The sequence below is a fragment of the Macaca mulatta genome, chromosome 4 (assembly GCF_049350105.2).
Source record: "Macaca mulatta isolate MMU2019108-1 chromosome 4, T2T-MMU8v2.0, whole genome shotgun sequence".
Classification (NCBI taxonomy): Eukaryota; Metazoa; Chordata; class Mammalia; order Primates; family Cercopithecidae; genus Macaca; species Macaca mulatta.
The window spans coordinates 39,013,458-39,035,999 of record NC_133409.1 but is presented as its reverse complement, the minus strand read 5'-3'; the positions used below and the strand labels follow the sequence as shown (position 1 = coordinate 39,035,999).

General features: G+C 40.1%; 1 protein-coding gene across 2 annotated transcripts in view; it reads right to left on the bottom strand.

Moving 5' to 3' along the window:
• TBPL1 (TATA-box binding protein like 1) overlaps nt 1-21,666 on the bottom strand; it is a 37,547-nt gene extending 15,881 nt beyond the window's left edge. The window contains exon 1 of one of the 2 annotated variants that reach the window (XM_015137412.3): nt 19,886-21,666. The gene's annotated coding sequence lies outside the window, so the exon portion shown is untranslated. Of the gene's footprint in view, nt 1-19,187; nt 19,390-19,885 lie in introns of those variants that run through there. The other variant, XM_028847133.2, reaches the window with a different exon arrangement.
• Nucleotides 21,667-22,542: the final 876 nt, after the last annotated feature.

The following is a 22,542-nucleotide window of genomic DNA, read 5'->3' as shown; positions in this document are numbered from 1 at the left end:
AGAGGTACTACCAAGAAAATAAAATTTATCACTGATAAATGTAAGACCCACATTTTTAATTAAAATGACAAAATGTCTGTATAACATGGTCCTTGATTGGATCCTGGTTTTAACAAATCAGTATAAAAGATATTTGAGAGAAATTTGAGTGATTTGAGTGGATCTGAATAGATTTGAGTGACATGAAATTATGAAATTACTGTTAATTTTTTAGAAGAGAAAACAGAGTGGTTATGTAGACAGACTTTTTTTAGAGATGTACACTCAAACACTTGGGGGAATGTCATATCTGCAATTTAACTTTAAAATCTTTCACTGTTTGAACTCAGTAACAAATACATTGAGATACAATTTCAGAAGATTCTTGATGTCTGGAATCTTGCCATCAAACAAATTTGGATAATCTATTCTAAGATACAGCACAGACTTGGATGTTAGTTATCATAGTATTTTAGGACCAAAAAATGCTGTATTACTGCTTCACCTCTTAACGATTATTAGATCAAGATGACAGAGATTACATCAAACTAAAAAGCTTTTGCACAGCATAGGAAACTATTAACAGGGTGAAAAGCCAACCCACAGAACAGGAGAAAGTATGTGCAAATTATATATCTGATAAGAGGTTATATCCAGAATATATGTAAGAAATTCAACCAACTCAGCAAAAGAAACAAATAATCTGATTAAAAAATAAGCAAAACACCTTAACAGACATTTCTCAAACGAAGATACACCAATGGCCAACAGGTATATGAAAAAATGTTCAACATCACTTATCATAAGGAAACCGCAAATCAAAACCACAATGAGATACCACCTCACTCCAGGTAGAATGGCTATTACAAAAACAACAACAACAACAACAAAAACACCTATGTATTGATGAGGATGTGAAGAAAAGGGAATACTTTACACACTGTTGGTAGGATAGTAAACTCATACAGCCACTATAGAAAACAGTACAGAGGTTCCTCAGAAAATTAAAAATAGAACTACCACATGATCCAGCAATCCCACTACTGAACACATATCCAAAGAAAATGAAATCAGGATGTTGAAGAGATTTCTGCACTTTGCTATTTACTGCAGCACTACTTATAATAATAGCCAGGATACAGAATCAATCTAAGTGTCCAACAATGGAAGAATGGATAAAAATGTGAATAATCAGCTGTAAGAAATAAAGAAATCTTGTCATTTGTGACATTAGTGAACCTGGAGGACATGATGTTAAACCAAGCCAGACACAGAAAGACAAATTCCTCATGATCTCACTCATATGTGGAATCTTAAAACAAAACAAAACAAAACAAAACAAAAAGAAGATGTTATCATAGAAGCAAAAAGTAGAAGAGTGATTAAGAGAGACTGAGGAGAAGAGGATGAGAATAAAGGGAGGTTGGTCAATGGATATAAATTTACAGTTGGATAGGAGGAATAAGATATGGTGTTCTATTGCACAGTAGGGTGACTATAGTGAACATTAAGTCTTGTATATCATAAAATAGCTGGAAGACAGGCTTTTGACTGTTCTTGCCACAAAGAAATGATAAATGCATGAGGTGATAGACGCCCTACCCTGATTTGATCACTATCCAACAAATTTGTACCTCATAAATATGTACAATATGTACAATCATGTGTCAATTAAAAAATAAAAAACCAGCCTGGGTAACACAGAGAGACTCAATTTCTACAACAAATTTTAAAATTAGCCAGGTATGGTGGTGCACGCCTGTGGTTCCAGCTACTTGGGAAACTGAGGTGGATTGAATCTGGGAGGTTGAGGCTACAATGAGCTATGATGGCGCCACGGCATTCCAGCCTGGGTAACAGAGTGAGACGCTGTCTTAAAAAAATAAAACAAAATAATAATAATAATAATAATAATAAAACCTTGGTGACAGATATATGAGTGTTTATTACACTAGTCTCTCCACACTTCTGCCTACAAGTTTCCATAATAATTTCTAACAGCTGTTTAAGATTAGGACTTTATTTAATAAAAGGTTAAGACAACATGGGGTTCAAAATGTACTGTACTACTTAAACAAACACATACTCACATAAACCTAGGTTAGATAAGAGTGTCCAGATCAAAGAAAGTAATAGCCTTTGCTATTAAAATATCTGCAATATCCAGAATTTATCAAATTATTAAAGATATTATTTCCAAATATCCAAAGGAAAGTACGATGGTGTGAGATATAAAAACAGTGAGCTATGTGAAGAAAATCTTAGGACATTTAGCATAAGAATGGAAAAAGAGTAGTTGTTCTCAAATAACTGAAGAAAAAAGAAAATTGACAGAGTCAATTGAGGTCACAAGAAAAATCTCATGAAGCCACACAAAAAAACCACACACTTACACTGCAAAGTGGTGGGCTCTCCAGAAGATACGTGTCCAAAAAGGGAAGGTAGGGCTAGATAATTAACCAACAGTTAGGAGTGGCACAAAACAAGTCTTCCATTAGATGAAAGATGAGACTAGACTGATGGTTTTTAATATTCCCATCTAATTCTAAAATCCCAGGAGTCTAACATATTAGATGAAGATACATTCTAGACAAACGTAGGAATTATACAGTAAATTTCCATTTTAATTCTAGAAGTATTCTGTTAGTTTAGATAAATTATCATCAATTCTGAACTCCCCACTTTCCCTTCAGCATGCATTTGTGTTCAAAGGGGCAGTAATGGGAGAGAGTTAGATGCACTAAGGTCTAACAGTTGAAAACCTTGAACTTGTTGGGCAGGATGACATTCTATCATGAGGACATTTTTGTGTCTGGCCCAAGAGCTTATACTTTAGGAGTCAGTCCACAGGGTTGGCATTTTTGTAGTCTAGCCACATGAAGAAAACTTTACAAACAGTTTGCCTGGCCATAAAAAACCTTGTATCTTCCAAAGAAAAAGACTGTATACTATACCACCTGTAAAACACTTAACAAATGCTTAAGTGAAAGCAAAAGTATTTGATGTACAAAAACCATCATTACATTAAGTTAAACAGAAAGTTGAAGTATCTTCATTACATATGTCTACTTACTATCTATGAGACTCAATCAAGATACTCAGTCTGAAGGCTGTTAAGCAGGTAGCATTCATGTGAATAATTTTGTATCAAAGTGAATTATGGTTAAAAAAATCTACATTAAGAAAGCTACAAGGTACTGTTTTTTTAATGGAAATTAGTCAACAACTCTGAGGTTGCCAGCATCTATTTACTAAAAAAAAAAAAAAAAAAGGGTATTTTATGCTTTAGTCAATGACATTATTTGTAATGGTGTTTAAAAGATGATGGGGAAAGATTTAAATGATACTGATTTTCTGAATGACTGCTTAAGAAAAGATAAGTTCAATGGTTTACGCTCTCATGAAAAAGTTCTCGTCGAAAAAATGAAATATTTTGCAATATAAGAAGATATATCTTATATTGAAAACCTATCTCATCTTAATAATGTTTAAACAGTAGCCTAGTTAATATTTTCACTGTTTCGACGAATACCAAAATATATCTATAAAGTAAGAAAACTTGGATGCTGGCTGGGCATAGTGGCTCACGGCTGTAATCTCAGCATTCTGGGAGGTCAAAGTGGGTGGATCATTTGAGGTCAGGAGTTCGAGACCAACCTGGTGAAACCTCGTCTTTACTAAAAATACAAAAATTAGCCAGGCATGGAGGTGGGTGCCTGTAGTAGCTACTGGGGAGGCTGAGGGAAGAGAATTGCTTGAGCCTAAGAGGTGGAGGTTGCAGTGAGCAGATTGTGCCACTGCACTCCAGCCTGGGCGACAGAGTGAGACTCTGCCTCAAAAGAAACAAAACAAAACAAAACAAAACACTTGGATGCTAAGACAGTAGACATGAATTGTAATGGAAGCTACACGACAGTGGACTAGTTCTGAACTGCTCGTGTTCTCATTTGTAAAACACAATACCATTTACCTCTCATGATTGTTTTGAAGAAAAAAAACTCACAAATTTTGATATGCGCTATTAAAGTAATGTATTAGTCAATGCTAACAATAATATTAACTAATATACTATTGTGGATAAAGTAAAAAAGTGTATTTTACTGACTACAACCTTACATTTGGAAATTTAAACTCAAAGATGAGAAATTTGGCATTTGATTCCTTGTTATACAAAAGCAAGTTTTATTTTGGATAAGACTTCTTAATATTTCAGATAAATTGTCCAAATATACAAGATTTAAGGACGACAGCATGTCATTTTCTGATTACATAAGAAATACTCAAATAGTCACCTGGCCAGGTGGATCATGAGGTCAAGAGATCGAGACCATCCTGGCTAACGCCATGAAACCCCGTCTCTACTAAAAATACAAAAATTAGCTGGGCGTGGTGGCAAGCGCCTGTAGTCCCAGCTACTCGGGAGGCTGAGGCAGGAGAATCACTTGAACCCGGGAGACGGAGGCTGCAGTGAGCGGAGATTGCGTCACTACACTCCAGCCTAGTGACAAAGCGAGACTCTGTCTCAAAAAAAAACAAAAAAAAAAAAGAAAAGAAAAAGAAAAAGAAAATAGTCACCCATAATCCTAACAGTGATAAATGCTTTTTTCCTATGCTCATATAAGCACATGGTTCTAAGCTCTAAATCCATATATTTATCTGTGCATATGAAACATGATTGGGATCATATGCACACGCTGTCTTACCTAGTCACCAAAGGATTTTATAAAAATCTTGGACAACCTGAGATATGAAAAGCAGCAATACTGAATTAACTGATTTTCCCTGAATACTAATGAGGGTGAATTTTTCAAATACAGTTAGTCATGTGCTGCCTAACAATGTTTTGGTCAATAACAGACCCATATACAACTGTGGTCCACAGTATTAAAATACTGTATTCTACTACACCTTTTCTATGTTTAGACACCCCAATACTTACCATTATGTTACAACTGCCTACAGTACTCAGTAAAGAAACATGCTGTATAGGTTCACTGCCTACAAGCAATAGGCTATACCATATAGCCTAGGTGTGTAGATTCTACCATCTGGGTTTATATAAGCATACTCTATGATGTTCATGTGATGACAAAAAACTCACTTCTCAGAACACATCCTTGTCATTAAGTGATGCATGACTATATTACTAACCATTTGTATTTCTTTGTTAGCTGCCTCCTATCTTCCGTTCATTTTCCTTCTAAGATTTCTTGTTGATTTATGGAAGCTCTAATATGTAAAGAATATTCACCTTTTGCCCGCTTAATCTAATTCATTCTGCTGAAAATGATTTATGCCCACTTCTACATGTGATCCACTCCCACTTGTTCTACAGCTCAGCATCACCTTCATTCAATCAATTCTATAACAATGAACTGGAAATCTAAGCATTAAGACCCATACTAGGGGATAGGGACTTGGTAGTGAACAGACTTGGTTCAGGAAACAGCAGATGTTCTCAGCTGAGTTAAGAGTATGAACTGCTCAGGCCTGAAGAAAGAATCAGCATGGCTATGGTAGGAAAAGTGAAAAGGAAAGTGGCATAAGACTAGGTAGAGATGCAGGGAGGGGTCAAATCATGCCTTCTATGCCATGTTCAGAATTTTCATGTTTATCTCAAAAGTAATGGTTAGCTAAAAGAGAAGCAAGACTGACATCACATATTTGCATTATAAAAATCTATCACTACCACTCTGCAATGGGAGGATGGACTGAAAGAGAAGAATGGGTAAGGGGATCTAGCACAGCAGTCCAGGCAAGATGACAAGAGGAACACAGTAGTAGTACTGTTTGAAAATGCAAAGTAGCAGACAGAAGAGAGATAGTTTTAGGAGACAGAGTGAACAGAATTTTGTGATTGATATGGAGATGGAAAAAAGGGAGATGGAGAATGACTGCAGGTTTGTGGCCTATTTACTAAGATAGTAAACACTGGAGAAAGGGCAGGCTTGCAGGGCAGATGAGAAAAGTAGGAGGGGTTAACAATTCTGTTTTGGACATTTTGAACTGAAGGAACTTGTGAGACATCCAAGAGGAGATACGGAGCAGTTAATCAGCTAAAAGTCCATTGCTCAGGACAGGTCTAGGTTAAGACTAGAAATGAAAATTTGGAAATCCTAGTACAAAAGGTAATTAAAACCATCATGGGTGAAATTTAAAAATCAAAGGAACTCAGAAATCTGATCCTCAATACTAACCTAGAGTGTCCCTATTCTAAGTCCCATTTGGTCAATGGTAATGTTACTATACATACTTCTATCACAGCAGTTTTCCACACTACAAACTACGGTGAAATCTTTCCTATTTGTAGTCTCCTTGGTAGACAATAAGCTCCTCAGATGCATAATCAGATCTTATTTCTGTACCCCAGCCTAGGCACAGTTCCCAATGCACCATACACATTCAGTAAAATGTCTGCGGAGTTTAACTGTAAGCTTGAGGTTATTAAAAAGCAATGTTTACTCACACACCCACACGACACACACACACACACAGGCACACACACACTCTCTATATTCTCTTTCTGTCTCCCTCTCAAGTTGAAGAGCTCAGCAGAATGCCTGGGTTAAATCTAGACTCTACCACTTATTAGTCATATGACTGTGGGTAAGTTAACACCTTTGTGCCTCAATATCCTCCTCTGTAAAATAATGCAGATAAACAGAACCCATCACAGTGTTGTGAAAATTAAATTTCATATAAAGTGTTTGGCACAGTACTTGCACACGATAAGCATTCAAATGTAGCTGTTTTTATTGTTACTATTATTATATCTCCTTTCTTCATCGTCTATGGACGGAGAAACGTTCACAAATGGAAAGGATTTCTAGCTACTCACTGCAGTCCTCAAGCTTTGCAACACAAAAACAAATCATATTCCTTCAAGTTTAAAAGCAAGTGCTAAAAATAAAGAATACAACTTTGATGTATCTGTTAAGTGAAATGAGTACTGAAAAAAGCACTAAATTTAGCAATGAATTAAAAAAAAAAAAACCACAAAACTCCAACAATAACAAAACCATCAAATCAAAGCAAATAGCTGTTGATCATGGCATTCTTTTTTGGTGGTGCTGAGGGGAGTGGGAACAGGGAAGGTGGTGAAGGAAACAGGAAAAGATTGACCAAATCTACTATATGTTATGAAATAGATATTACACTAAATTTTACTTCATTAGGTGCCTGCAAAAAAGCAGGAAAATTAGAAGCATAATGGATTTGGATATTAAACTATGATACAAGTTTATGCTGTTCACTTCATTTAAATTGTAAGGTATTTGCTTTCTTGAGCAGGTCTTATATGTGTCCCTACTTCCCATATTATGGACTATAATTTCAAAAGCTAAAAAGTTTCATCTCTTTACAGAGAAGCTTGATATTTGTCCTAAGCTACCTGTAAGTGACTATAAATCTGTAAGACTAAAGTAGCCATTAAATTAATGCTAACGAAACTGCCTAATTTTTAAAAGATTATTTTAATTTGCAAATGTAAATGTTAATTCACTATGGTAGCTAAACGACTGAATAAATCTTCTCATAAGTTGGCGTCAGAATTGGCAGGCATCAAGATCAAGCTTCTCTATATTCTGATTTATTTCAAGGGTGTGAATGCAGGGCTCAAACTTGAAGCACTGATAACTCATCAAGAATTTAATCAAGAGAAAGTACTGCATGGGGAAAATACACAAGTGAAACTTCCTCTTTTGATAGTTTCAACTGTTTTTACAGGGTTACTCCTCATATAGAATGCTCTAGCATAGACAACCGGTTTAAGGTCTATGTCATACACAAATGCCATTTTAAGAAAAGGAAGGTCAGATTATGAAATTAGCTACTTGGGAAAATAAAACAGAGTTCAGCCGGGCGTGGTGGCTCACGTCTATAATCCCAGCACTTTGGGAGGCCAAGGCGGGCGGATCACAAGGTCAGGAGATCGAGACCATCCTGGCTAACATGGTGAAACTCCGTCTCTACTAAAAATACAAAAAATTAGCCAGGAGTGGTGGCGGGCGCCTGCAGTCCCAGCTACTTGGGAGGCTGAGGCGGGAGAATGGCGTGAACCCAGGAGACGGAGCTTGCAGTGAGCCGAAATGGTGCCACTGCACTCCAGCCTGGGTGACAGAGTGAGACTCTGTCTCAAAAAAAAAAAAACAAAAAAACAACAAAAAAAACAGAGTTCAAACATTTCTGGTTTAAAAAACAGTACAAAATATACTTAAACAAAACAAATATGATTACATAATGAACACTCTTTCCACATGTAAGAACCATTAGGAATTTGTTATTTTACTCAGAACTTGTCAGATCTGAGTAACTGCTTGAAGGGTACACGTCACTCAAAAAAGATAAACACAGAGAACTTGGCTAGAGATCAGAAGAAAGCTATACATTTTTAAAACCTGAAATTATGGTCTGTGAGGAAGTTAAGAACACTAGCACAACAGGAGGGTGAGAAATTTGATGATAATATACAAGTAAAAGAATGAGTTCTTACACAGAACACACAAGAGTGATAAGGAAGTTTTCTGATCGGAACATTGGTTTTTTTTTTGTTTGTTTTTTTGTTTTTTTTGAGACGGAGTCTCGCTCTGTCGCCCAGGCTGGAGTACAGTGGCGCTATCTCGGCTCAGTGCAACCTCCGCCTCCCGGGTTCACGCCATTCTCCTGCCTCAGCCTCCCGAGTAGTTGGGACTATAGGTGCCCGCCACCATGCCCGGCTAATTTTTTTTTTTTTTTGGTATTTTTAGTAGAGACGGGGTTTCACCATGTTAGCCAGGATGGTCTCGATCTCCTGACCTTGTGATCCACCCGCCTTAGCCTCCCCAAACGCTGGGATTACAGGCGTGAACCACCACACCCCGCCAGTTCTTAACTATTAAGAAAAAGACAAGGCCAGGCCTGGTGGACTCATGCCTGTAATCCCAGCACTTTAGGAAGCCAAGGTGGGCAGGTTGCTTGAGCCCAGGAGTTAGAGACCAGACTGAGCAACACGGGGAGACTCTGTCTCAGCAAAAAAACACAAAAATTAGCCAAATGTGGTGGTGTGTGCCTATAGGCCCAGCTACTCAGGAGGCTGAGGCAAGAGGATTGAGCCTGGGAGGTCAAGGCTGCAGTGAGTTATGATCACACCACTGCACTCCAGTCTGGGCTACAGAGTGAGACTATGCCTTACACAAATAAATAAAAAGACAAAAAGACAAAACAACAGAAACAAGATAATAACCATGAAGATGCTCAAACCTCACAGATACAGATTTAACTGACCTTGACAGGGCCCTAATTTTGAAAACATTTCCAAGATGTTTCTAATGGGTAGTCGGTTGAGAACTACTGGGTTGAAACACCATCATAGGCAAATAAAATAATAGAATTTCCCTTTCTGTAAGTCCTTAAAAAGGGCTCTATTCTTCTATCAGTACTGTTTATCAGAGAACATTAAGACTTCTACACTCTGTTTACCATCCCTTGTTTCCCAAACTCCATTTCATGCTCTAAACCGGCATAATCTGTCTTCTACCTCTACACAGTACAAAATGTTACAAATGAATGGCTCATTGCTGAATTCAATGGCACACTTGAAACTCCCTCCTACTCTAGAGCATAAAGCACTGGGAACCTCTGATTCTTCAACTGCTCCCTTGCCATGTCCTATCCCTGGCTTCTGAGGAAGCTTTACTGAATTCTCTCCCCATCTCAAATGTCTGTTCCTCAAGTCAGAAGTTCTTAACTGAAATCCATGCCAGACCCTGAAAAGCTCAAAAATAGGTTCCAGAGGTTAGGAACCCCCTGAAATTGCATGCACACTAATCTATGTGTACCTGAGCAGGCCATTGTTTTCATATTACCAATGGGTTTAAGATTGCTAAAGGTTATAAACCACTGCCTGAAATCCTTTTCCTCTTTAAACTTTCCAGGCCTCAGTTGCTATCTATGAGCTTGTGGCTGGCTCCTACATCAATCCTGACCTACCACATATCTGAATCCATATTCCCAATCATCTATTAGGCATATCTATTAAAATCAACACATCCAAACAAAACTCATTAAGCACCTCAAAAAATCTTGCTCTATCTCCTTGTAATTTTGTGAATGGAGTGAGCCACAATTAACACTCGCTCACCTGAACCAGAAATTTCAGAATCATCCTTCATCTCTCATTCTTCTCCTCTGCTCAGTTAACTTTTAATCTAGCTCCTCTTCTGCACCCAAAGCAACAATGTTTTACTTTAGGCCAGCTCACATGTCATTATGGCTACAGGCTTTTAATGGAACTCTCTGCTTGCATTCTCCATGCTCTAATCCATCTACCAAATAGCTACCAGGATTATCTTCCTAATTGTCTCCCTATCTGAAGAAGCATCTCTTGGCTCTCTTAGAATGAAAAACAGAATCTCATCTGCTTGCCTTGGAATGCAGTGGACTTCCCACCCCCGATCTTCCTTATATAACCTAACTTCCAATTCCAACACACCTTAACATTCTCAGCTTTACACAATTCCTCTTCCAGTAACAGACCGTTTCCTGGTTTTATAGCTGCCTAAATTGTCCTTTAGGCACTCCTTCAACTAGGAAACTTTTACGCATAATTGCATATTTCGTATGCAACTCACATGAACCAAGCTCTGCGGGTAGACAATGGGAATACAGCTCAGAACAAAATGGTGAGGCAAGGAACTCTCATGGCAGTTGTATTTCAGTGGAAGAAAAAGACAACAAATAGGTTGACAAAATAATCAAGAGAATGTGATCTATGTTATAAAGGAAACGAGATAACGAAAGAGAACACTTCAGGAGGAATGATCCAGGAAAGGTCTTTCAACTTTCTTAAGAGATAAGAAATAATTCTTGGCTGAGTGCGGTGGCTCACACCTGTAATCCCAGCACTTTGGGAGGCCAAGGCGCACGCAACACGAGGTCAGGAATTCAAGACCAGCCCGACCAACATGGTGAAACCCATCTCCACTAAACACAAAAATTAGCCGGGCATGGTGGTGTGCTCCTGTAATCCCAGCTACCCTCCTGGGGCTTGAACTCGGGAGGCGGAGGTTGCAGTGAGCAGAGATCACACCACAGCATTCTAGCATGGGTGACACAGTGCGACTCTGTCTCAAAAAATAAATAAATAAATAAATAAATAATCTTAAAATGAGATCTTAAAGGATAAGAAGGATAAGAAGTAGCCAGCCATATGAAACACTGGGAGAAGAGCAACCCTGCAGAGGCCACAGTAAATGAATGGTACTGTTGGTGTTGTAAGTGTTTACTGAACTTGCAGACACCAAGTTCCTTGAAGATAACTGTTTAATTTAAATACGTGTCTTTAGAACTTGGCTCAATTGCTGGCATTTGGTCTTAAACTCAATAAAAACTTGATGAATTAAATGAATACCTTAAGAACAACTGAGAAAATGGTTTGTGGGGTTGGGGGCAGGTATGTGTCTTTCACTACAGCAGTAAGAATCTGAGTAGCCTCAACCAACTCAAGTTCTCCAACAGTATCCTATTCTTACCTTATTTCACTTTCTGGTATGTTATACTTAGTGCTCCTACACTTAACAAGTTACTAATCATTTTAGGCCAGACCCCCAAATCCTGAAGAGCAACTGTGTTCCAGGAGCTTTTACAAATACAAAAACATATTTCAGATGTAAGAAAAGAATTATTTTAATTGAAACACACCTACTGACCTTCAGCATTTTTTATATTCCCTTTTCTCATCCTCTGAAAGTTACTATCTCCTTTACTTCATCCCCAAGGATTCGAACTCACCCATGTTCTATAGCCTATAGCTAATTCCACTACAGCTGGTCATCAGAGAATGGCCACCCTGTCAGTCACTTCCAAGATATCAACCATTCAGTTAAACAAGGTATGATGATAAAGCCATTTTTCCTCTATTCCCAAAGAGAGAGTAAAAGTATATAACCAAGACAAATAAATTCAGAATATGGCTTCAGGCATTTGAAACTCTTCTAATTTTAAGAGGCCAAAACCAAAGGCCTAGAAAGAGTAAATCAAGAGGCATATATTCTAAATGTACAGACAAATTAAATAATTATCCGAGTTGTTTTGCACTGCGCACTGAAGTGGAAGTTTCAAGATTACTGGTCACAGCCAAGGAGTAGTGTTGAATTTCTTAAAATTAAAAAAAAAAAAAAAAAAAAAAAAAAAGGCTGTCAGCCAAAGGCTTTCTCTGCTATCCTGGGACCTACAGATTCCATTAGCAATATAGCTTTTAATCTGTTGAGCCACTCAGCATCCCTTACTGAAGGCCTCCCCCTACCACCTCCCTACAAAAGAGTAAAGAACAGAGTACCTTTAAGATTAGCACGCTAATTTCTGTTGAGGAAGGTCTAATGAATTAGTCATTGTGCCTTCAATATGGTTGTTTGTGATCCCTGCAACCACCCTAATCTGTAACTAGCAAAGATCCTGGAATGTGGTCAACCCACAAGCAATTAAAGTATGCTCATTACAACTTTCCTAGGTTGTACATGCACACAAGTCACTGGAAATGCCCAAGGAACACACTGCAGCCATTAGTAGGTGAGAGGAAAAACACTTGCGGCTCACCAGAAGTATCTGACAAATTAAAAAGGATGGGGTGGTTCTTGTTCCACAAAAGCTTCAAGTTCATTAACTGAGTTTCAAACAGTAACAGGCTCTATAAATGCTGTCCACAGTCATAAATCAAATCTCCATCTTCCTATTTGCACTTTTGGGTTACACATTGACTTTATTATGTTCATATCTGAAAGACAGCAACATCTGTCCCTGAAAAAGAGTGTGACAGAAAGAACACCAGGTGGTCGGGTGCAGTGGCTCACGCCTGTAATTCCAACACTGGGAGGCTGAGGCGGAGGGACCACCTGAGGTCAGAAGTTCAAGACCAGCCTGGTCAATGTGGTAAAACCCCATCTCTACAAAAAATACAAAAAAAAAAAAAAAAAAATTGGCCAGGTGTGGTGGTGTGTGCCTGTAATCCCAGCTACTCAGGAGGCTGAGGCAGGAGAATCGCTTGAACCCAGAAGATGGAGGTTGCAGTGAGCCGAGATCACGCCACTGCACTCCAGCCTGGGCAACAGAGCGAGACTCCATCTCCAAAACAGACAAAACAACAAGAACAACAACAACAAAACAACAACAAAAAAAAAAAAAAAAAAAAAGAACATTAGAGAAACATTAACAATGTGTTCGACAGAATTTCGTCTCAAAACAGGCAAGGTTTTATTGTGGACTATAGTTCGGATAACCTTGGCAACTTGTTTTCCTAAAAATTTCCTAACACAGGCCAGACATGGTGGCTTGTGCCCATTGCCCATAATCCCAGTACTCTGGGAGGCCCAAGACAGGCAGATCACTGAGGCCAGAAGTTCGAGGCCAGCCTGGTCAACATGGGGAAACCCCACCTCTACTAAAAATATAAAAATTAGCGAGGTGTGGTGGCGCATGCCTGCAATCCCAGCTACTTGGGTGGCTGAGGCACAAGAATCACTTGGACCTGGGAAGTGGAAGTTGCAATGAGCTGAGACACCACCACTGCACTCCAGTCTGGGTGACAGAGTGAGAGTCTGTCTCAAACAAAAAAAATTTCCCAGCACAGTCCTCAGGGTATCTAAAACTAAAGGAAATATATATCTCTATCTATTTGGTGCAACACTCATGATCATTTCCTCTCTTAAACAGGAAAACAAAAGTCACACCTCTAAATACAAGCATATTTGCCAATCTCCTTAGTGTGTGGAAGCTTAGAAAAACCAGCTGAAACAGATAAAACCAGCACAACATGGAAGAAGGAAATAAAACACTTTACCCTGTACATTTAAAGCAAAATATGCTTTTAATAATAAATTTTATATAAACCTCTATAGTACATATTTTATAAAAATAGATTTCAACTAAAAATCAAGACCTGGATATTAGCCAGAATAGGAAAGATCAGTCTGCAATTCACTTTGTTTAGGCAGAAACATTTATTTTTAGTCAGCAGTTTCCAATGTCCACACAACTGAACTAAAACATTTGGTCTTCACTTTTTAAAGTTAGCTATTTCAGCAGCAGCCCAAACAAAACTGTAATTATCAAATTATTTTCCTGATTAGGTAGCTTCAGTATTTGTTTTTAGCCTTACCATAGACAAATAATTTTGCAATCCTACGAAGTCGTTCTTGAGCCACTTGAATTACTGGAGCAGAGCAGCAATTTTAGCTACTACTAAAATTACAAAAAAAAACTACTATTAGAACATTTATAGTGGCACAGAAAGCTCACAATACATGGCTTTACACTGATACAAGTTTCAAATTCACCATCAACTAAGATTATACAAGTAAAAAATGGTGCCTTCTAAAGAAAGCCTAATTCTGTTAAATGAAACCATTGGGGTCTATTCCTTTTATTCAGAAGTATCATACAGCTAAACAAGTCAAGTCCACAGGGAAACAGTATTTCAATAGCTGCACCACGGTGCCAGCCCAGGCTTTGTTGGCCTTCCTTTTCCAAGAAACAGAGATGTCTCTCTTTACTTAGTCCATCTGCCATCGGTGATAACCAGATGCCTGTGTGACAATTCAAAACTTAAAAAAGTACTTCCCCCTCCTAAAGCCTAACAGCAGAGATGAGTCCAACAGTCAGTGATCAGAAATAAAAAGAATTTCAATGCTCCAGTAGAAAGCCTCTCAACCAAAGAAACAAAGCATCCAAGTGGTCCTACAGTTCACCTTTAATATACTATCCAGTGCCACCGCTACTAGCACCTGCTAGCACTTTTTTAAGCTTTTAACTAAAGTTCGAAGTGCTTTATGCTTAATTCTCACAGCAACCCTGTAAGGTAGTAGTAGTATTAACCCCCTAGTACAGAAGAGGAAACTGGGCCTCCGGGCAGTGAGAAAGCTATTTAATATTTAAGGCCATGCCATTAATTAAAAGCACAGCCATGATGCTGAACACAGGCAGCCTGCACCCAGAGTCCGTACTCTTTAAGTGTTGTACCAACCCCAATCTCAAGGAAAAGTAAGTGATTCTCATCAAAACTCGTCTCACAATGAAAATACTTGTAATTTATCAGGAGCGGGAATGTTAACACCTGATTCTTTGGAACCATTTTATTAATAGTAACACATTTTTTTACTGCTTTTAAGACTTAAGTCCTATCTAGTGAGTTAAAAAAACCAAAACATACCGTGGGCCAATGTCTACACACAGATGTCTATCTTGTGCTAAGCACAATTCAATGCTGAAGTCATCCACATATGTCCTAAGAAAACTCTGTCCTTAAAACCAGTTCAAAAATCTGGTTTTCAGTCTTTTTTTTATTAATGGATGGTAAAAGTAACCAACAGCCAATCTTCTGTGCTGTACTTTTTGGTGAAATTTTAAATAGTTTCATTATTGACTCCCACATACAGGCACATCTGAACTGCCCCAGAAATCACCCTATTGAATTTTTTTTTTTTTTTAACATTTAATGGGATCCATAGCAGCATGCTTCAACCCACAAAACCAGCCATTTAAACCAAATTCTCAACTTTATCCCCCTTTAGTCACAGATGAGTAGAATTTCTGATGTGACCTGATTCCTTTCCACTAAAGACATACTTCCAGAATCTTGCTTTTTCGCAACTATACAAACACACAAACTCCATCTGTCTTCTAAAGAAAAGACTGACTGGTTAATAATACAAAAATCAAATCTGTCTACATAGCCTGGAAAAACCTTAGATATGTATACTGTCTCTCATCCTTTTGAAATTTCCCAAAGTGGTAGTCACGTGACAAGAGCAAATATCGTGTCTACTCAAGTGAAGGGAGTCCATCATTATCTTTATTGTTTGAATTGGTTAGAAGAAGGCTCTAATCATACTTGAGAAAGTGTCATTGCTTATAATTTGCATGCCCACAGCCAGAATACAAAGTTGAAATTTTAGGCATCAAGAATTAGATTTCAAAAAGGTTCCCTTCATACACTAGCTAAGCTCTTGAAGTGAAATAAACAAACATGTATCTCCTTCTATTAACAACATAATCTTCAAAATACACACACAGGGCAGGAACATACAATATGATGGCAACTCATACTCCTGATCCTCAAGAAACTTCTAATTTAGCAGGTATGATGAAGTCCATTCACCAACAACGACAGTACCAGGCAGTATGTAATAATTTAAAATTCATATCTGTGTGTGTCACGTTTTGTTACACACATAGGACATTTCTGTGCTATCTGCAAGTGCACAAAAAGCACCTGAAGGGAAATACCTCTTTCATCCCGCTTTGCACACCTGACACGACACCAGGCATACAGAAGGTGCAACAAATTGGATGTAAGTTTCAGGGAATCTTTATTAGTTTGAATGTCACAATACAGCTAAAATTTGAAAACACCAGAGATTTTAACTCAGAGACAATGTGGAAACATTCTACTACAAATTCTTCTAAAAATCAGCTGCAATGTCTGTATTTTATAGCAATAATTTCATCACATGGTCTATGATGAAACACAAGGAAATCAATCACCTAGGTTATTACTGGTCCCCTTCATCTAAAACCAGTCCTCATGTTCACTCAACTAGATTATACAATATTTTCTGATTTTTAAATAATGTGCCACGTCCACGAGAAGAACTAACTCTCTCCAAATACATTCAGCTATACGTTCCATAAGTATTTGTTCTACTTCATAGCAAATTCTGCATTCTATATGTGTTCATCCACAAAAATGTTGATGTGACAATTTTCTATGTTAAGAATAACTTGGGGAAATCAGTGTAAGTAGTTCCCTCAAATTTGGCAGAATATAATTTCAGTCAAGATTGATTTTAAGAATAATTTTTTTAGAATAAGAATCATGAAAATCTAAGGTTCAATTTAAAACACACAACAGGCTCTGCAATACTTTTTTTAAAAGTGACTGTCTACAATTACAGTATTACCATGTGGACTTCTAACGTCTTTCATTCTGCTAAGTTCAAAAATTTTAATATACCTTATTTTAATATAAGCTCTTGAGTTTCAGCACAGGCTCTTAACCTGTTGTATTCACAACCAACAGTTATTCAGAATGAATACAGAACATCCAACCTGACAACTCCAATTTTCCAAATAAAGAGGAGGGGTACAGAAGGAAAATGCAACAGATAAAATCACATTAATGAAACGCATATGCAGGCGAAAGACACGTTGAAAATGCCATAAGAAACAGAAATGATACAGCATAAAAAATCATTTTTGATTGGGACATGATTAAGAAAAGAGAGTAACTAAACCACCACCAAAGTTGGGAGTATTGGGGCGTAGGAGGGCAGGGAAAGCAGACACTGGATTGCTCATAAAGGTGGAAGCTAGGGCTTGACCCTCACTCAAACAATGAAGAGACAGACAACGGCAAACAAGGTCTAGGTCAAGTGAGTCTGATGGCAGCCCTAAGGTTGAGGGACACTTCGTCAAGTCTCATATGCACAAAGATAATCCCAGGACTCAACATCCGCAGCCTCAAGTATGGTTATCTCAGCATATCTTTCACAGAACTGCTACAAAGATTAAGTAACAGTCTTTGATTCATTAATCTATCTTTTTCTTCTTAGAGTCTTAAAATGCAACTTAAGTTTCCCAGCGTTCACACTTTCCATCCTGTCCAATTCTTTACACATGAATGAAATTCCTTTAACAGACACTGGACCTCAATTCCATATTAAAAGCTTAGATGAAAACGCCTGAGTTAAAACTATATTCTGGCTAGCCCTCATTCAGGAATAAGTCAACCCAATCAAGGGCACACAGCAGTAGGTCACTAGTTTCTGATACTGATTTTGAGGGCAGAGGGTATGCAAAGAGGAGGTTGGGGAAAGGATGACACCTTTTTGCTTAAGAGAAGTCAGGTTTAACAAAAGAGGTGGGGGACAAACAGAAGCTGTGGTTGACCTAATTGCTCCTATGATTTATCAATTTTATTTTCATCTTTAATCTTCAACTTTACATAAAGAACTTTGTATGTATATGTGGCCTTTTCATTGTGCTACAGGAAAACATCATTTACTCACCTAAATTGATTCTGAAAAGTATAAAACCATTAAGCAGCTTGTGATGTAAGACTAAAGAGATAACATAAACTGGTATTTCACTGGGCATACCAAACTGTGAATAAGTCTTTCAGCCAGATAGTGTTAACAGTCACTTCTCAATTGGAATGAACTGCCATTTTCTCAAAGAGACTGCGAAATTATGCCAGGATAGCTGAACCTTCTTTTATGTCTCCTTTTAAATTTTCCCAGAGAATCCACATTGCTTACACACACACACACACACACACAAACCACCAAGCTTACTCCCTTTTCTTGAGTCACAGTTTTAAGGCACTGTTCTTAAACCCTACATACAGAAGCTCAGGCACTTACTGCCAGTGTCGCTTTGGAACTGCAGGTGACAGATGCAGTCAGAGAGCTCACAGATGTGGACTGCAGTTTGGGTCTTATTGCAGTGAGCACATTGACAGAGCCTGCAGATGCACATCTCGGCAGGAGAGATTTTCTTTTTAAGCCCTCATGCCCTATTAGATTTACTTTTAGGGCTTTTATTGGCTATTTTTATCACTTATCCCGACTCTCATCCCTGCTTAGCCCTACCCACAATTCATTTTCTGTTCTTCAGTTCTAGATCCTTCTCCATCAATCCTAATTTTGGTCAAAAATAATAATAAAATAAAGCGGGGCTGCCGGCATTGCCAGAACCAGAAACCGACGAAGCCGCTTTTGGGGAGCTACTAGAGAGGCTGCTGGAAGTTTTCTGAAAAGCAACGGACCCCTAGCATCTTTGCACGGTCCCTCTTCCCCTGGGTGATGGCTCCAGAGACAGATGAGGAATCTCCCTTCCCTGTCTTTCCCAGTGGTGGCTTAAACGAAAGATAACCCGTCTTTTTTTATCCTACACTAGGTTCGATAACGCTCCCAGGTACGGACGCCCCACCCCCAACCCGTTATCCCTAACAAGATCGCCAAATATCGCCCGGTCCTTTTCAGAACTGAGCCCTCCCTCGGCCACCGGACCGGTTTTCCCCACCTCAGCGGCTGCCCTCCAGTCGCCCGCCCCCAACACATCCCACCCCAAGTCTGGCCCGGGCTCCGCACATGCCCACCCCGCGCCAGACGCCCCGCACCCGGTGCTCAGGCCGCTCAGCCGCCCGCGCTCCCCGAGTCCAGGGTCGCCTAGGGGGTTACCGTGGGAAGAGGGAGCGGTGGCTGAGGACGCGGCGGCAGCGCTGCTGCCGGTTGCGTCGGATGCGAAGGAGAAGCTGGAGGACAAGGATGAGGATGAGACGGGCGCGCTCCCCAGTCTCCATGGAACTCCCGCCCCGGCCCGTTGCTAGGAGCCCCCGAGGCTCGGACTCCGTCTTCCTTGCTTTGTTGTTCCGGGTGCGAGGCGGCCGCCGCTTCCCCGCGACAATAAATAGACGAGACGCTGGGTAGCATAGAGACAGCGCGCGTGGGCTAGAGCGCCGCCGGACAGGGCGCTCCTGGGTGCCTCGCTAGCCACTCATTTCCGGCTCTCACTGCTCCCGTCACTTTCCCCGTCCCCCGCCCGCACCCTTCCTTCCTCCTTCCTGGTCCCCAAATCAGGCCGCTCCTGCCCACCCCGCTGGGCGCGGTGTGGGGTGAGAGGTGGGATGGGGGCGGTGCTAATGGGCATCGGACTAGACTTTTTTGTTTAAGAACGGCTTGAAAGGGTTCTGAAAACACCATGAATCCCTTGTATATTTTTAGTTGATATCAAAACATGTGTAGTAATTTCTGGCATACAACCGAATATTTAGGTGGACTTTTTTGTCAAAACCGTAGAACTTTCTCATTAGCTTATTAAATTTATACAAAAGGTTCTCCCCACCCCCCATTATACAATTGGTAAAGCTAGTCCTTACCGACCAGACGAGACTTGTCTTCTGCCTGAAAAAACTCCTTCGCTTTTTCAGTCAAAATGAACCCGTTAATTTATGATGCTGCGATAAATTCCCCTAGTGAGATTCCTCACTAGGCGAACTGGAATCCTGGTCTTAGAGCGACAGGGGATGACAGATGACAGACAGAGGGAAGGAAACGGGGAGAGATGGAGGCACAAGGTGTGGCGAGACGGAGGGATAACGCAGGAGCGTATGCCACTTCTGTCGCCTGTTCCTTCCACATTCCTTACTCTACGTGGGTTTGCGGTCGGGACTGTCCCTCGGGAACCGAGAGGCGGCTCCAGGAAGGATGGGAGGTGGGAGAGGGCGGATGCTGGCGAGGACTCAGGCCGCCCGGGGTAGGAGGACGTCTAGGAACGGAGACCCTCCGCAGCTCTGCGCCCAGGTAGCGCTGCAGGGGCCGGCGGACCCCGGGGGCGCACACGGGCCCGTTTGAACCGTCGCGCTGGGGCCCGAGTGCGTCCTCGGGGTCCCTCGGGGGTGGTCTGAGAGGCGCTGTCCGCGGGAGCGAAAATCGCGTAACGGCCCTGAGAGGGCCACGCCACGCCGCGCGGAAGCCCCTGGCTCCCAGCCCCACGCTTCCCACTCTCAGGCCGGCATCGGCCTCTCCACCAGTGCTCGGCTGCAGTCAGAAGCCTCTGGCGTTAGTTGAGGTCAATGGCAGCCCTGATTTAATTATTAAAAGACCACGCCGAGCGGGGTTCATGGGTACCTGGCCTCTGATTGGTGGGAATCAGATGAAAAAATGAAAATGCCACTGCCTTTTTAAAAGAGAAGACGTGGGCTGAATTCTTGGGGTTTTGGCAGTAGGCAACCATTTGGGTATTTTGTTATTTACAAGATCTCCAAGGATGCCTCTTGATTTTTTGCTTTCCCCTCTGAGTGTTCAGAAACATATCTGAGCATTTGAAAGCTCTGTAGAATGATGGAGTTTGTTTTCATTTCTGTACTACTTTATTTTTCAAGGTATAGTAATTATAGTTGGGTCAGGTTTAATGAAAAAAGTGAACAAGAGGCTGGGTTAGAAAGTAACGGCTGTGTGGTGGTGGGGAGAGGACTTTTAGGAGGTAACGTCTCAGCCAATTTCTAAAAGGGATGGGAGTGGGAAGGAGGTATATAAAGTGTTCCAGGCAGAGGGAACAAGATATGCTGAGTACTTGCTGTGCTGGGGTATTAGTGTGGCTAGGGCATCAGGAAACAGAGCAACGAAGAATGACAGCCATTGAAATTGGAGGGAAATCAAGGTCTTGAACTTTCAGTGCCTTGTAGACCGTGGAAGGAGTTTGGACTTTCTTCCAAGTGCTAGGGAAAGTGGGGTTTTAGGCTGGAAAGTAACATGATTTACCAAGGAAACGGCAGGGGAAACAGTGTATTCCAGCGGCTACTGCCACTGCTGAAAAGTCAACGTTACAGCAATGGCGACCAGTTCTAAGGTCGTTAGGAGGCATTCTCTTTCAAGGGGACCAGCCAAATACCTAGAAGCAGGAATGTCAATTACTTTAGACTCCCTTTTGTCATGGATCAGCCAATAGTTTGCTTCCCTACACTAGTTCCTCATTCCGGAATTGGGTTTGGTTTTGCTGCGAGCACTATTCCCTATTAATTACAGACCTATTATACTATTCGGGTGATGGTTAACACTAAAAGCCCAGATTTCAACCACTACGCAATGTATCCATGCATCAAAACTGCACTTGTACTTCTAAATTTATACAAAATAATAATAATAGACCTATCACATTATCCCATACACCATTCTTCTAACCAAAGGCCATCGGCTTCACCACTCTTATAATATGACCCATTTTTCCCGTGCCAGCTAGGAGACAATGCATTGTAAAGTTAGAATATGCAGTATATGTTCTTATCCAAAACTATTGATCAGTACAGAAATTGATTACCTAGAAATAGGGAATTGTGATTGCTGACCCTTGTATTAAGGTTTTCTAGAGGGACAGAAGTAATAGGATATATCTATCCTATTAGGATAGATACATATAGGATATCCTAATAGGATAGATAGATATATCCTGTTATATATGTATATATCTACTACTTAATAAAATATATATATGGGAGTTTATTAAGTAGTAGTTAACTCACATGATCACAAGGTCCCACAATAGGCTGTCTGCAAGCTGAGGAGCAAGGAAGCCAGTCTGAGTCCCAAAGCTGAAGAACCTGGAGTTCGATATTCAAGGAAGCATCCAGCATGGGAGAAAGATGTAGGCTGGGAGATGCAGTCTATAAGACAGTCTAGCCTTTTCAGGTTTTTCTGCCTGCTTTTTATATCCTGGCCATACTGGCAGCTGATTAGATGGTGCCCACTCAAATTAAAGGTGAGTCTACCTTTCCCATCCCACTGACTCAAATGTTAATTTTCTTTGGCAACACCCTCACAGACATACCCAGGATCAATACTTTGTATCCTTCAATCTAATCGAGTTGACACTCAGTATTAACCATCACAACCCTAAAATGTAGAATTGGCTTAGTAAAGGAGGTGGCGACAGTGAGGAGTCATCCATCCCAGGCTTGGAAAGTAGCAAGTTTTATTGGTTTTATCGGTGCTACTAAAAATGTGATGTACAGACCAAAGCCAGTCTGCAAGCTCTACT